Source organism: Leiobunum rupestre, chromosome 4, assembly GCF_980474605.1.
Source record: "Leiobunum rupestre chromosome 4, qqLeiRupe1.1.hap1, whole genome shotgun sequence".
NCBI lineage: Eukaryota > Metazoa > Arthropoda > Arachnida > Opiliones > Sclerosomatidae > Leiobunum > Leiobunum rupestre.
In genome coordinates, this window is record NC_143387.1 from 22,968,200 (window position 1) to 22,984,221 (window position 16,022).

The following is a 16,022-nucleotide window of genomic DNA, read 5'->3' on the forward strand; positions in this document are numbered from 1 at the left end:
AGAGACTATTTCAGTCGAATGATAATTCGATTTGCCGTTTTTGCTTTTATTCCTATTATTGAAATTTTTATAGTTCTTCATTTTTACGATCTCATGCTTTACAAAATTAGCGCACAATCCAATACTATATTTACGCGTTTTGAGCCTAGCCCTAAACGATCGAGACATTGTTCAACCTGGACCAATGAGGAGTAAGTAAGGTTGTATTATTTAGTGGCCATCTTTAAAATATCAAGTTAAAATGAGCTTGTGTTGTGTATCTTTCATTTTGACTATGAACACCTAAAGTTATCCAACTGTATCAAAATCAGATGATATCTGAATAAAAGAAAGTTCTCCGTTTTCTTTAACCTATTTACAATCTGTTTTTATTTTATCCAAGATGTCAGATGTATATTGTAAGCGTTTTTCGTAACGTTTATCTAAGTCGCTATTCCTACCATAAAGGAACCCACACGACCTAGCCTACATTAGTTTTAATGATCCTCCCTTCTGGCGTAACTTTGCAATTTGGGGGTTGAGAGGCTGGTTATGGCGTCGAGGGGTAAATTGTCTAAATCACTGAATTGAGAATTTCCAAGTTGAAGATATAAAATTAAAATTTAATACGCAACACATTCCAAATTAATTATAGAGAAGAACTCTTGGTAATAAAACACTTAAAACATATTAAAAGTAACGTTTCTCAAAAGACAAAGTTATACTATTTACAACAAGACCACTCTGGGTCATAACGGTTAACATTTTGGGGATCACTCTCCATGGGTTTCACACAGGTATATAGAACCCTTCACTGCAAAAGGACGGTGACTGAATCGTCAAATTAATAAGGTTATACTTATTACACTGTGAAACGCACCTAGTTAGCGGCACAACACAACTATACAGTCGTGTTTGGCACATACCGCACGTTACGCGGATTTTATTAGTTAGGACGGCGGTTGTATTAATTGCGGTCAACCATTTATGGTTGCGACATAGCTCTTCCCACAATAGCGGCGATATCGACCCTAGATCTAGTTTTGCAAACCAAGCCGCAGAGCTTGGTGTTCGCGCTTCGGGTAAAGAGTGACCAGTCTCGTAAGTGCGTCCTGACAAGCGTGACTCGTCTTCCCATTAGTTTGTGGTCAGGTTTGGCGGAAAAGTCATTTCCCCCTCAGGGCACTGGAGCCCAGATATATTTGGCTGGACCCCAACCAAGGATAAACCATACCATCATGACGCTCACTTTTATAATTGGGGTCCCACAAGCGGGACACCTCAAAGGGTCGACCAGAGCGTTCCCAATAACTCAGGTCTCAAACCCGGCGCCACCAATACACCAGGGATACATCAAACCAAAATTAAGACATTTATAAAATATGAAACAAAATAATAACATAATGAGGAGTTTCTCAGAACTCCGAAAATCGGCAACCCTCAATTTGGAATAATAATGAAGACTATGGCTGTAAGAGAAGGAATTAACGGGCTCACGAGGAAATGCACGGAAAGGAACGGGACCGAGCGCTATCACAAAGCAGCTACGGCAAAAAGAAAGGAGTATGATAAGATAATGTGTGGGGGAACTTGGGCTACCTGTGGCCACAAGGTCACCTTTGACCCCCCCCCCCCTCCGAAGAGCTATGGCTAAAAATACTTTATCACTGGTACCCTTCCCAGCCACGGCCAGTGCCGCCACTAGGGGTCACCCGAAAATATCCACCATCGTTAATTAAAGAATGACAAGGTTGAATCCCTGTTTACACGTAAGTTATATAGTAAGTCCCAAAACATTAAATTAGTCGCTACAATATGTTAGGTTTACTTTAACCCTAAGGGATTTGTGTCTACTATTTTCACTTGGCACGTAGCCGCCGACGACACAGTTGCCAACTCCGCCGTTTGCGGCATAACTTTCGACAGGTTTTACTAAAATGGTAAATGATACGTATCATTGAACAATCGACCGCCAGTATGAAACCCTTGGTAGCCCAATTAATTTTTTGTAAATCGGAGTCCAAGAAGTTGGTCATTTGCGTATTTAAGTGTTTTTGGCGATTTTCATTTTGAAATTAAACATTCAAGATTCAGAATACAAGCGCCATCTGACTCCAAATATTTGATATTCGACGTTGGAAATTTCTACGAACTGTGTCCATTGCCTTCTACAGGGCGTTGGATACTTTCGGTGTGCGTTTTAGGGCACCGCTAGTTTGCTTTATAGGGTGCTGTCTATGCTTTGTTATGATATTATGTATTGTTATACAGGATATTGGTTACTTTCGAAGTTTATTATTAATTGCGCAATTTTTTTTATAAAGGGTGATTGCTATTATAACAATGAACACTATGTTCATTGATAAAATTGATTTTCCAATGGATGAATGACACGGTCATTAGGATCTTTGTTAATGCACTACTTTGTTAGGAAAGTGTTTCTTTTGGTAAAAATTCCTTTTAGATTGATAGCGCTCATATCAGTAAATTTATAGGGTTATTTAAATATTGTTCCTAAAGAACAGTGTGATTGAAATAGCGAGGTAATGAATTTTTAGTGTTAAGAATTAGTTCCCGGATTATGATAAAGAACACTGATTTCTATTTGAAGCAAACTGAATTTGAACTATGATACTTAGCGCGATATAAATTGGATTCTTCGGAACCTTAGTTATTTAGCAACGTCAAAACAAACCAAATTTACATTTTTGTTTTTAAAACAGTACAAATACGCGCTGAAGTTGATAAATTAAAATTCTTCAAAATTTAGTTCCAATGATAACATAATTTATCAAATTAAGTGATTATAAAATATTAAGCGCTTAAGAAAACGTTTTATCTAAAGCCCCGAAGAATCTCTATCAAATGTAGCACGTAGTAAATTTGTACACATTATTCCGCAAGGTGTGCAAACTAAGCATTCTCAAGATTTCGCTCACAACCAAATGATGCGGACATTTGACACATTGCCTTACAACTAAATAAAGATGGATGAAATAATTCAGTGCTCTTGCAATTATTCTGACATGAAATCCTAAGATTACTGGTCTATAGGTATAGTTTAAGTACAGTCCTTATACGAGTCAAGGAAAAGGCGCTTTTACACCTCTTATTGTAGAAAACACTTATTTTATAGTGGACCGTTACGTCTAAATGTTGTAGTAAACCGTTTAAACAATTATCTTTTCTTGAAAACCGCCTACATTATTCTGTTGCACACTCCATTATTAACACCGCTAATCCCGTAGGAGACAAAATGATTTCAGGAAATGTGGATAAAGTGAGATAAACTTTGGCCTTCGAAGCCACATTCTTCTTACTTCGTTATCAACGAAGACTTCAATAATCTTTACTTTGTTTTCAGACTTTATTCCTCGCCGTAAGATCGTGTCTTTCCAATAGAGTGGTTAAAGATAGCAAAACTATAGCTTGCCAGTTGAAGTGTGAACCACCTTGCGCTGAAAAATGCGACTTAATTTTTTATTTCATATTCCGATAGCGCATCATTAATAACAATTAATTTTTAAATTTAAGAATATTCGCAATTCAACTTTTCACTTTATGAACTCCTACATAATTTAACTTTAATTTTCTTCACCCTGTATGTCAACTGACCTGCTTTTTCATTTAAAAATACGTTGATCAATCGACAAATTTATATAAATTTTTTAATAACATAAAACTTTTACAGAGTATTCAATCTGTAAAAAAAATTCAAAAAAATTTGATATTCAATAATCAGTGACAATTAATTGAACATAGCTCCCAAATTGTAATTTCGTTTTTCTTTTAACTTGAATTATTTATTTTTTATTTTTAAGTTTGTTATTTTGTTGTTACCTAAATTTAAGTCGCACTAAGACTTGGCCCTCTTGACTCTATTCTTGACGCTTAAAAAAAACTTGATATTGAATTTTACAATATTTTGTTGACCAATTATTAAATAATAAAATCTTTTCTTTTAAAGCGACTTATTAACAAGATGTCACACAACCTCCCGATGTTATAAATTTATTTTGAATATTGAATTTGAATTTGAATTTTTTTTCATCATCTTGTACATAAACCTGAGTGAACTTACGAGGAGTGTACCCGAGGTGTTAATAACCGATTTTGATAAATCTCGGGGGGTACGTAGACCTTGGAGTAACTTGAATTTTCTCCAAGGGAAAAGTTACGCTGGGCTTCCGTTTTGCTATGACAACCAAAAATGTTTATGACAACTTAAAATGAAAAAATCCACATTTAAAAAAGCATGGGATTTTCTCGGTTTCACAGGGTACTTACTTACTGTGAAATTTTTCGAAAAATCAAAAAAAACTAAAATTTCAAATCTCAACTAAAATGCTAAATTTGAACTATTTTGGGTGAAATTCATCAAGTTTGCGTAAACTTCATCCAAATTTGGGAAAAATTGATAAAATTTAATTGAATTTGATAAATAAAGGAATATTTGCAAAATTTTACCTAAATTGGGTATTGTCAAATAATTTTTTTTGAAATCGACAAAAATTATGTTAATTGACCAACATTGGGTAAAAAGACCAAAATTCGATAATATGACCTAAAATGTTTAAAATTGGATAAAATCGTGTTAAACCAACAAATATCGTCCTAAATGGGGTAAAATGATAGAATTTAGGTAAAATTATCAAAATTCGTCCAAATGACAAAAATTGGGTAAAATTGTGTTAAACCAACTAGTATCGGCTACAATTGGGTAAAATGATAAAATTTGGGTAAAATAATCAAAATTCGTCCAAATGACAAAAATTGGGTAAAATTTTGTTAAACCAACTAATATCGGCTACAATTGGGTAAAATGATAAAATTTGGGTTAACAGCCAAAACCGTGGCTAAAAATGATTAAATTTGAATAAAAAACCGGAATTTGGGTTAAATAAATGAAATTGACTAGAATCGTGTTGAATTAAATGTATTGACCATGAACAAAATTGGATAAAAAGAGCCGTATTTACTTAAAATAAATAAGTTTCGACTACAATCGTCTTAAATCAATTGAAATTGACTAAAACAAATCTGTCAAACTAGCAAAAGTGATGCAGGACCAAAAGTAGATAAACTGAAGAAAACCTACAAAATAAGGTAAAGTAAAATTGATTTAAGACGATTGTAGTCAAAACTTATTTATTTTAAGTAAATACTGCTATTTTTATCCAATTTTGTTCATTGTCAATACAATTGTTGATTTTATAAAATTTCTTTACGCTTGCCCAACTTGTTGAAATGTTGCCCTGGAATAGTTCAGCCAATGCCTAAGAATGAGTTCATAAACTCTTTAGTGGGAGAGAAAACGGATCGACAGCTGAAGCGGGGAGGCAACATTTCAACAAGATGGCCAAGGTTATTTTATAAAAGAGAACTATTAATTCAACACGATTCTAGTCAATTTCATTTATTTAACCCAAATTCCGGTTTTTTAACCAAATTTCATTCATTTTTAATCATTTTTAGCCAGGTTTTTGGCTGTTTTGCCCAAATTTTATCATTTTACCCAATTGTAGCCGATATAAGTTGGTTTAACACAATTTTACCCAATTTTTGTCATTTGGACGAATTTTGATAATTTCACTCAAATTTTATCCCATTTTAGACGATATTATCTGGTTTATCCAATTTTAAACAATTTAGGTCATATTACCCAATTTTGGTCTTTTTACCCAATGTTGGTCAATTTATCCAATTTTTGTCGATTTCGAAAAAAAATTATTTGACGATACCCTATTTAACTAAAATTTAGCAAATATTCCTTTATTTATCAAATTAATTAAAATTTTCTCAATTTTATCCAAATTTGGATGAATTTTACCCAAACTTTATGAATTTCACCCAAATTAGTTAAAATTTAGCATTTTAGTTGAGATTTGAAATTTTAATTTTGATTTTTCGAAAAATTTCACAGTAAGTACCTATGAAACCGAGAAAATCCCATGCTTTTTTTATATGTAGATTTTTTCATTTTAAGTTGTCAAAAGCATTTTTCCCTTGGTGAAAATTCATGTTACCCCAAGGTCTACATACCCCCCGAGTTTCATCAAAATCGGGGATTAACACCTCGGGTACACTCCTCGTTAGTTGAAAGCATTAAAAACATTATCTCAATCACCATGTCGTTTAACATAACTGACCCACTAATCATTAACAACCAAAGAAACAGCCCACTTGTTTGAAAATGACTACCATTCTGGATTTTTTTAAAGTGGACAATTGAAGGAAATATATTTTGGGTTACAATTTAGATTAATTTCCTTTAAAATAAAAAATATAGGCCTATTAAATTATAACCAGAGGACGAAAACCATGATAAACGTGATTGCAAAACCCTTATTTACAACTGGAGCGACTAAATTGATCAGTGAGTTATCTAATTGTTCACTTTGAAATCACGGAAGTGCACTGCTATTAACAATGTGTAATACGTTGAGTGATCACGGTAATGTAATGGTCACACTCAGATCATTATAAGGAGAATGGTTTGGCGAGTTTCCTTGGGTGATCTGTAATTATACTTTCAAAGTTAAAAATAGCAATTACTTTGTTAAAATAATGTTGAATTACGTTACTTATGATAACAATCCCTTTTTATATTTCGCTTTATTACTATCGCCGTTTGAGTTTGAATTATTGAAATATTTCATCAAAAACATACCTAGTAAAAACTTGATAAAAAAGTCAAGTGATTATAAATATGAATTTTTATTATCCTATATATATTTTGTCCTCAAACAGGTTTGATGAAAGTATTTGAAAATATTCTTTACATTGCTATTGAAATAGATGATAAACCCTATATTTCAGAATTATTTTTGAATGCGTATTGAATGAGTCGCGCATAATCATTTAAAAACTTATAAATTGCGGATTATATAAAATTTTCATAATCCTCTTAAATATCGGCAAAACCATTTGGAATTTCTGTAATATCGGTGTTAATATCCGAGCAGAACCAGTTGAGGCCTCGTCTTAAAAGGCAAATAGGCTTATTTATAAAAGTCGGAGAGACAGAGTCGAATGTTACGCCCCCCCCCTCCAGCGGTAAACAAGAAACCGCAGCCCTTCGTAAGCCTTCAAATTGGGGAAAGAGGGACGCAGAATTTATATTATATTGGGAGGATGAGAAATTTGCAGTTTACATGTATACTGAACTCTTTTGTCGGAATCCGTGACCCGCTTGTTCTTTGCGTAGGAAGGATTTATAAGGATATACTCCGCAAAAATGTTCAAGTTAATATTTTCGGGTTTATTCATTTCTCCTTTAAGGATGCTTGTTGATATTCCCGAAACATATTCATACTAGATCGGGATATTAACATTTTACGTATATATATGTAGATATATATATATGTTTGTTAACTATATTTTTAAAAATGTTTTTAAATAACATAATTTAAAAGGACAACTTGTTGTCGAGAAAGGACAAAATGGATGGCTTACAGGTCACTATGATGACCTTCCCAACGTTATGTAATGTAAAATAATGATATTTAAAGCATTCGGAAAAATACAGTCGGTTCTGTATGTTTATAACAAAATTTAATTTGATTCGAAATTTTATCTCCATAAATTCTTTTGAACGTTATACTTTTTTTACTATAAGGCATTTTGATTTTTGATCACGAACTTTAGAATGTCACCAACAGACAAAATATTACAAATAAAAAGGAAATGGTTTATACAAGGTGTTTCAATAGGTTATACAAAAATTTGAAGGAGTTGTAGGGGGTGAGTTGATAAGTATGCCGTTTTTTCCCCATTTTCCTACGACGAGTTAAAAGAGCGCCAGAGAGCTTCGAAGTGTGGCGTACTAGCCCCTAGAAGTAGGCCGCAAAAACCACAAAACCAAGCAGCAGAGAAATGCGAACATTAAGGATTGGGTTCGTGTGATAGGTAAAAAAAGGAATTTGAAAACAAATTGAAGTAACCAGCGTAAAAAGGTAACTTACACAGTAGGCTACACTTTGAAGCTCTCTGGCGCTCTTTTAACTCATCGAGGGAAAATGGAGAAAAAAAAGGCGTATTTCTCAACTCACCCCCTACAACTCCTTAAAAATTTTGAATAACCTTTTGAAACACCCTGTATGTAATATTTAGAGATTTGAAACTTAATTTTCGCCAACTCTTCGTGAACAATGAATTCGCTCGCGAAAGGTGTTCACCGTTCCAGAAATCAGCGTAATATTCTCAACACCATCGGCAGTCTCCAGGCGGAGAACCAGAATCCCCTTTCTTCTGGAGATTGTTGGCCGCTCTAGAGACCCCCCCCCTGACTTTATTAGCCAGATTTTATAGAGCCTATTAACATTCGTCTGTTAAAAATTCTCGTTTAAGTGTACATAATACATGATATACCCCGCTGTTGCGGGTTTTATCGGCCGCTCCTTCGGGTAGTCCACCCCTCCCAGCCCCCTTCGTCGGTGTGTGTGTGTTTGCTCGAAGACTTCTTCAAATTGAATTCATTATTTATTGGCGGGGATTAGCCTATCGTCCGTCTCGAGTTGAAAAACCCCATTTCACTCTATTTACACTATACGAACGACGAGCATTTCTTTTCCTCGTGAAATCTAAATTTAAAAGAAACAAAAAATAATAGGGGAAGCTGTAAAAAAGAATGAACCTTTTGGAAGCGAAAGGGGAACTGGCGCTGACCCCGTCCTACGTTACGATCTCGCCCCGGATAGATTGAAAAGCCATTGCGTTAGGTGACTATTCGCGGGACGACTTTTTCCTCTTTGGAGGGTTTGTACCCGTTCGAGGTCGGCTCGCGCCGTCCCTATTATTGCGGCGAGTAAACTTTAATTTGTCACGGGGGTATTGAAACGCCAAGTGTGGCATCCGAGGAAAGCATATCTCCCTTGTTTGTTCGGTAATTTTATCGAGATTTGGCGGTTCTGCTGTTTAAGAAAAGGAGCTCACTCTCTTCACCCCCCCCCCCCCCCCGCCCGAGCGAGATGAGCGCTATTCTTATTATTCTGTTATTGTGACTCCAGTTTGGCCAGTTTGCCGGACAGCTTGCAAATCACGGAATATTCCATTTTACGCGTTTGCGGCTTCTTTTGAAGGGCCGCTTCTCTCCTAAATGCGAAGAAAATTAATGTATCCCACGTGATAATATGCCTTGAAATTTGGAACTCGCATTTATTTTGCAAGATTTATTTTTGTACGAAAGTTAGGTAACGCTAGAAAGAAAAACATTATTTAATTATTTTATGATTTGGTAGATTGTTTAAGGAGTTACGGCGTACAGGAAATAAATTCGGTTCCAGCGTGACCCCTTATATTAATTAGGTAGGATGGTTGGTGTCGGCGGCCCTGTCAAAAATCTCCCTTTCTTTGCTTATTTCATTAATTTTAATTTATCATAGTTGTTTATGAAGGAGAGCAATTGCAAACGGGGTACGTCAAGTAAAGTTGATGAGAATGGAAAATACTTAAAATGAGCAATATTGATTAAGAACTATTTCGAGGTAGTCCGCGAAGATAATTTACCTTCCTGATGTAACGGTATTCAAAAAAATTATTATTATTATTTTTATTATTATTATTGGGACGTTTAAGGTGATAGGTTTTTTTTTATACGACGCCTTTGTTAATCGTTATAAGAGATTTCATCTTAGTACATTTTGTTTGTTACGTAAATCTCTCAAGAGTGAGTCTAATTTAACTTCGAAATTAGTTTTGCCCATTGACTTCCACATCCGTCCAAGTTCCTAAAAAAGCAATCTCCGCGCCGAATTCTTTTCTTAGAGTGCGTAACCTATAAGGTGTAGCGAATAATTTTTTCCAAGCGTAAACTGGAATAAGTTACGAAGCCCACGACTCCCTACCGTAGTGTGGCATCTACTTCAAGCGCTTCTAGGTTATGGAATCGGGAGTTCTCGAAGCGTTGGGACTTGAACAAAGTGGCGGAGGCCATTGAGCGCGTTGGACCCGCGCCGTGACAAATTGTTCAGGAAGTTTCGTTCTCGCCGGCTATTGACCAAGGCGTGGCGCTCCATCGGCGAAAAACCCGCGAATGGGGGAGGAGGGAGAACCTTAAAAGGTTAGGTCAACGCGTTTTTCATGGGCTCTTCGTGATTGACATTTAGATTGAAACATATCAATCGAGCGTATTTTCCCTCTGATTGCCTCTTCGCGCGATTTGACTGCGCTGGTGGTGAGGAGAAGTTTTCTCTCTCTCTTTCTGTTTTAGATTATCCGCTCACGGAACCGGCCGATTTTTTATCACATTTTGTTTTATAACCACCATGAAATAGTTTGAAATAGATTTATGACGGTTGCTGGTTTTGTCAGATTCCACGCTACGTTATTTCCCCCCTTTGACGCTCTCCGGCGGCGCACGCCTGTTTTTGCCACCACCAGATTCCCGATTTATTTATAGTTCTATCCCAAGTTCAAATTTGTTCATTTATTTGCTCATCGCTTTTTTTGGGAAATTTCAAAAGGAGACAATGGAAGCGCGGCTAGTTTAGGGTGTTGCCCACTTTTAGACGTCTTCATTAGAAATCAATTCATAGCCATTTCTTATTCTTTAAAGTCGCCGTTGAAGATGTAACTTGTTTTACAAAAGCGTACGCCAAGTTAAACAGAAAGCTGAACCCGGACTATGTTCGGAACAGCCCCTTCTGTTTCAATGTTTTCTCAATTTTATTGATGTCTGTTTTAACGTTTATAATAAAATGCGCGCAAAACTATGTGGTATTGGTAAGTGTTGAACGTGAAACCCATAACTCGCAATATTGAAATTTTAACTTTAAGTTCATGCAGTGTTTAAAAATTAAGTTAATTGTTTGAAATGCGTATGTGTACCAGCAATACCGTATTCGATGTAACACTTAAATTTGTACTTAAGAGTATATAATAATTAATAAATATTAATAAAATAATTTGACCTAACGTTTCATAGGTATGCCATATGTGAAATGGCAATTCGGGTCAGCGCCGCAAAATTTCAGTATTATCGGTGCGGTATCCGCGAATTCTTTGTACAACACCCCTGTTAGACGGGAAACGCGTTTCACAATCGTCAGTTTTCAGCTTATCAAATATTTCGATGAAATAGAAAAGTGACGTCTGAGTAGCGCGTCGAATTCGACATCGAAGATACATTCGGAAAAATACCGTCGGTTAGGTATATTTTTCCAAAATTTGGTCACACCTAAGCACACAACCGGATCGGTTAAAAGGTTATTGCGCGCCCCTATACAGTTCCCCTCCTTCCGAAACCCTCAATTCATCCCGAATAAACTCACAGGTTGAAAGCGGGTACCGGTATGTCTCGGAAACTATCATTAAAAAGATTTTTTCTTTACGTAATAGAGCATCTCCCGCTCGCGTTTCGACATCATTTCGCGAAGCACTCGGGAAAAAAGCCGGCTCGAAATAACTTCACTTGATTGATGACAAATTAGATTTAAAGCTCTTCGTGCTCGTCTTTGAGTAATTATGAAGACTCCGTGTAATTTTGTACCAGAAAATCCAGGAAAAAGTCTGCACTACGGCGTGAATATCTTTTCAACAAGTTCTATTGAAATTCCCCGCGTGCAACACAATCGCGGCTAGTCTTAGCATATTTCCTTTGACGGTGGCTTCTCATTTTTGCGATGTTTGCGTAATTTATATAGGATGAGCAATGGGGATCTGCGGATCTTTTTAAGCCGCAATTTTAAAGAACATTTCCTGATATAGCTTAATTCTCATAATTCCTCATGTGGATCTTTTCGCGTTATTCCCAAACCCTTTTACATCTCAACCCGGACTCTCCAAAGGGGTTGACAACTGTAGTGTATAAATCGTAGCCTCTATTACCTAGCGGTTCCTATTTCATAACTCTTAAGGAATACCTGGTAACTGCTTTTTACCTGGTAACTACTTAATCTGATCAGATAATATATGTTTGTCTTATCAAAATATATGAACTGATCTGATTTTTAATGTAAATACGTTAAGTAAACAGCTATCTGATACAATTTTTTTTAACAATATTTGGTTTTTTCATTAGTAAATAATAAAAAATTTCACATCAAGTTTTTTCTTTTTTAGTCCAAAGAGTTCTATTTTTAAAGAAGTAAAGCATTATATCACTTGACGAAATCATTACTGCGAACCATCTGCAGATGGTTAAAACATCGCTTAATCTGATTTTGATGCAGTTGAAAAAAAAAACTTGGTGTTATTAGACAAAGCGTCGAAGCTCTAACGTTTGACGGGTTGTTGAAAATAACATATTTCGTCGCGAACTAAATAATGTGAACGAAGTATGTTCGAAAAATAAACACAGAAGAAAATAGATTTAAAATATCCTAATTAATTTTATCACCGAGGTTCTTGCTTAGTTTAAAATGTTCTTAACAAAATGTAGCTAGTTGTTAATTAATTAACGTATATTATTTAGGTGGTTAAAAATTCCCAAAATGAGGTACGTAAGTTATTGATTTGCTAAGGCTTAAAACTATGATTCTCAAATTGGACGCGAAGCAACCGCGGGGGTTTCTCCAGTCTTCGTCGGCGTGGGTCGGCTGAAATCTCGTCGTATAAGCTCCGCCTAGAACGTGCACTTGATAATCATTACAATTATTATTTTAGATTCATGGTTACACTTATCACTTTTATTACCGTATAGCATTTGATATGAAATAAAAGGTTATCTTGTATACGTTCCTATCAAGTCATACACGCATTCGAGAAAGAGTTATCTTATTTCAATTTCGTATTTGTGAAGCTCAATTCGATGGTATCCTAATGTAGAGTAACTTTTCAGTGCCTTTAATCTCTTGTCATCGTAATTTAGCGGAAAAATGCTCGTTCATATCTCGGAAACGTTAATACATTTATCCGCTTTTGTATTCATTGTTGAGAGGAGCACGTGCTGCACTGCGTAATTGGTCCGTTTAAGAGCTATTATATTCTTCGTTTGACCTTTGTGTACTCAGCACGCCTCGGCGTGTTATTAAGCAGCCATGACGGTAATATTTCATTCCTCTCGACCAACTGGATTTTTCACGTTACCTACATCTCCGTTTTGTTCTTTGCTTCGGCCCGCTGGAAGATTTTGCCCTGAGGATCGAGTGGAGTCTATAGGCCCTGTACACTTCTTTATCATGAGCGTAATTGAATTCTTTAAAAGATACATTTTAAGAGTGATATTCAAATTAGCACAGAGATTATGAAGATGGTGTCTATTGTTCGATTCGGCACATTAGTGATTAAAACGTTGTTTTCTTCGTTGTAAATTAAAATAATAATCATGCGTTGCAAGAAACTGTTTTATAACATCTTGAAACGTTCTTTCCTATAGATTAGACCGGAGCTATAGCGCGCAGAAATCAGAATACAGAAAAATAATTCCGTTCCTTCGAAACATCTTATTAAGTTATTATAAATCAATAAAAATATCGCTGGTATTTTCACGTGACAGTTCCCAAGACAGATGTCAACTACCAAACATCGGCCTTTGTTACGAAAGTTATTACTTCGGTTATTCTATGTGCGATGTTTCATTCAATTCGACCACGAATTTTTTCATAGACTCAAAATTTTGACACCAAAGAACTAAATTCGACTAGATGACTTGGGCACAAAGAGATGATTTAGGTTCGGGCTTTGGTCGAAAAGTCGCTTTTGGGTCCTGGTCCCAATACCGACTCTAAAAGTCTTAAACATTTTTAGATAATTCCGCGTAAGTACGTTTTCGGTCACTTTTAAATACGGTATGGCGACCTAACATTTCGGACCACTTGTCGAGTAAATAAGTCTTATCATTGGAACTATTTAGCATCCGAACGCCGACCTTACATTGTAATAGTTAATTGTCACAACTTGTAAAAGACATGACACATTTATAGCCCGACCATATCCGACATTTTATTTGCCAATTAATCGCGCAAAACTGTGAAACTTTGCGAATTAATAAAACAAATTGAAATATTTTTTAAATAACTTCTTTTCTGTATTCTATTTTTTCGAAAAAGATCATATATTCAATCTGAAAATGTTTGCTTTTTTAAAAATCTTTTAACTCGACTAGGTAACAATCGTATAATTAAATATGTTAGGGTGAGATATTATTAATGAAGATATATTAATTAGTTTTTCTTTAGCCCCAAGAAAATAAAGAACTCCATACCCTAGACTCGAGCTCCTCTTCTTACAAATTGTTAGTGTTTAAAATAGGCCTATTTGTAGTCATTTTAAGGTCGAAAATACGCTTTATGTCAAGTCAGGCCGACCATGTTTTGGAGTAGGCGCAAGTATTGCTGAGGGTCGGTTGGAATCAGACAAATTGGGTCGGTCGACGGTCGACCGACCTTAAATCCGGTAGGACATTTCGACCATAAAAAGTGAGGTGGGCCGACGGTTGCCCAACCATGTCGATTCCGTTTATCGTCGACGTCGGCCCGACTCAGATTTCCTACAGAGGAGTGGTGCCTTGGGTATTAGCCTAGCTGATAATTTTTATTATTATTATTATTAATGTCAGACGAATTGTTGAGATTTTTCAATAGACTTAAAATGACGTGACGTGTCATGGGAAATATTTCAGGTCACAGGTAATATATTAAAATTAAAACTCCACCTGAAGACGTAGAACATTGCAGTTTAGTCATAAACAAAATCTCTAAACCATGCTAAATTTTAATAAAAAAGACGGTGTTGAGCCGTTCAACAAACTTTGTCTATTTCTGTTGAACGCGAAGTAAATAATTTGGATATTAAAATCGAACTGGACGTGCGTCTTTTACATTTTGAAATCTAGTTTCTTTATACTTTCGTTTCATTTTTCCTAAACGTTTTCCATTTGCTCAGTGACCTGAAACATCTCGGGTCAGCGGTAAATTTGTTTAGTTGGATAAAATTGATTTTTAAATACCAATATAGTAATAATACTATTATAACCCTGTATTGCAACATACCAAGACAAAAGTTTTAGTCATGGATAGCTGAAAATTATCCAATTATTATTTTATGTTTAATACGAGAAATTGATTTCCCAAGGAAAGATTATGTGGAATGGATCATATTAATATTTTTTAGAAGCGCAGTATTTTTCATTTCTGTCAAGGAGATTGAAGAGAGAAAGTATTCCACAAACTTTGGCCATCATTTTATGATTAAAAATAGTTTAGATGTATATTTCCCCGTCTACAATATATCAGTTCTTGGATAAAATCATCAAACCTGACCACATTTATAATATTTGTTTAGGCTTCCATATATCGGTATATTACTAATCTCAGCAAGAGTGTTGGGTCAACGGTGTTTTCGTAATTTCGCAACGTTTACTAAACCGTGGCTGTGACAACGTCTATGTAGAGGATGTCGTGCAAATAATATTCTCGTATTCGTTTCGAATTTCGAATGTTAGGGAGTCAGAACCTCCTTTTAGTTTTTCTTAGCCGGTAATATTAAATACGTGAGTGAATGAAACTATGAAACGCATCCGCTGCGGGTTTCGACCGACCTTCTTGGCGTCACATCTATTTCAGCGCAGTCTCCGTTTTCTTGCCATTTATCCTATATATTAAATTTTTCTCTATTATTATGATTCTAGCCTCAAAACTCGATTTCTTTGGAGAAGACTGAAAGGTGAAAGATTTTAATCTCTGCTGCGTGAGAGTTACTATACCAGCCTGCAGCGTGTACATCAAATAGCGGGGTTAGTTTTTATTTAGCACGCGCGTCTTCGTAAGGTTATAGAGACAAGGTGGAGGAAATCGCAGGAAGGCATACACGTACGTTATAAATTTAATGTTTGCGCAATGTTGGTGAAGGTGTAAATTGAACGTTTGCATTCTTTCATTCACTTTTGCGATAAGGGAAAAAAATCAGAATTCTTTATTTTGATATTCTAATGACTTAACCAGACTGCACGAGCGTAACAAATTCTGTTTCTCAACTTTCGCTCTATCTTCTCTCGCTTTATCTTTAATCTAATTTCATCTTGTTGCGTCATAGGATTTTTCCGAAGTTTTTCTTAATTATGGGTCAACTTTTATTGTTTCCTACGCGCCCATTTTACACGTTTA